Raw genomic sequence first — 1,840 nt, forward strand, 5'->3', positions numbered from 1 at the left:
AGCCAACCCATCTTTGTAGAGCAAGCCTGCCACCTGGCGTTGGTGCTCTTCAACTACAGGCCTGGGTTCCTTCTGCTGGTTTTAGCCTAGCTCCCTCTACGGCCTCAAGCTTCAACCTAAAGTAAGCATGAGAGTATCTCTGCTTCCCCAGTCAGCAATGTATATACAATGAAAAGTCCAAAGTAACAGCAATGAGACTTATCTGGGGCTGAATGGATTCCATCCCAGGGTCCTGTGGGCTCTTGAGATCAGAAGACAGAGTAGGTAAAGGATTGGAGAAGCTACAGTTCAGATAAAAAGCATCCCCAGGGAGCCTGGAATAGGGGCAGGTTGGGGATATCTGCAGGGAATAAACATCCCTCTCGCAGCTTCATATAGCCCTGTTGCTTGGATCCAGTGGCAAAGTATTGGAGACTCCTTGCAGAATTCTCCATTTGTATTTAATCAGGGAAAGAAGAGGATACATTTCTTGACTAGTGCTTCAACTGGCACCTTGCCAATTCCCTGGCATCCAAGGTTGCTTAAAGCTTTCTTAAACCTAAAAATACTCTCTTCCCAAGCTTGTAACCTATCCTCATGTTCCATTTCCGAACCTACCATCTTCCCTTCAGGACCTGAGAACCTTGATTCAAAGGCTCAGAATCTGTAGCCTTAGATGATATCAGGGCAAGGGTTAATCTTTCTTCTCCCTATTGTATATTCTTGGGCCTGAATGCCCCTTCACTACAATCTGGCAACAGTGACTTCTAACTGTTCCTCCAACATTAACCTTTTCACTGGCTGTCCACCATGCTAGATGTTCTCCCTTCTCATCTCCATTTCCTTCCTTCCCTGGCTTCATTCAAGATTCAAGTCCCATCCTCTGCAAGGGACTTACCCCATTCCCTCCCTACCCCATTCCCTCATAATCCCTCTAGATTACATATAGCTTGTATGGACATAATGTGCATATTGTCTTCCTTATTAGACTGTGAACTCCTTGAAGGGAGAGGTTGCTTTTGTTCTTTGCATTCCTAGCACTTAGCATGATAACTGGCCCATAGTAAACTTGGAGACTGACTTCATGACTGACTGGTTCATTCGTTCCCCTCTATGGCTCCTTGCCCAGAATCCCTAACCACTGTCCTCCCCAGACTCCTGCAACCACTATGCTGCCAGCGCTTAATTCCCTAAAAAAAAAATCAAGCTCGGTAGGGCCTCAGTACCTCTTACCCCAGTCAAATGAGGTCAAGAAGGCCCCTTTCCCCTGCCCTGAGTGCCCACTAGATTGGCTGCCCTGCCATGATCCCCTCTCCTCCCTCCCCTATGGGCAGCAACCCTCTTTTTCCATTCCCCCTCCCCCTGTCCCTGCAGCCAAGTCGTCGCCACCACCCTGGCTCTTTGGCCTGCTGTCTTATTAATTCCTAATTTCCAATTTGCAGGAAGAGAGAACCTTAAACCTCCATCTCGCCAGCCCTGCAATCACACAGATGATCCAAGTATCTTTGGACAGCCTTTAATTTATTTCCCAGCGCACGCAGGCACTGCTGAGAGACTTGATGGCACCAGCTTAAACATAATAAATTACTCAAGTACCAGAGATTAGTTAATAAAGCACCAGGCTCCCTCCTGGACCCTTCTGCCTTGGTTGGAGACACCAAATAGTCTTCCAAAGATGCCCTATAGGAAGTTAAGGGGGATCAGTTCCTTCCTGCAGCATGGAGTTGTGCTCTATGTCATTTCAAGCACCCTGTTCTAGGTTGGAAGTCTCCTTCATGCTCCCAGACCACTGGGAGGAGTACGGGAGAGGAGATGACTGAATGGCTTTAGGAATTGGACTTGGAAAAGTGAGGCTGAGGTG

This window comes from Macrotis lagotis, chromosome 1, assembly GCF_037893015.1.
Source record: "Macrotis lagotis isolate mMagLag1 chromosome 1, bilby.v1.9.chrom.fasta, whole genome shotgun sequence".
NCBI classification, from domain to species: domain Eukaryota; kingdom Metazoa; phylum Chordata; class Mammalia; order Peramelemorphia; family Peramelidae; genus Macrotis; species Macrotis lagotis.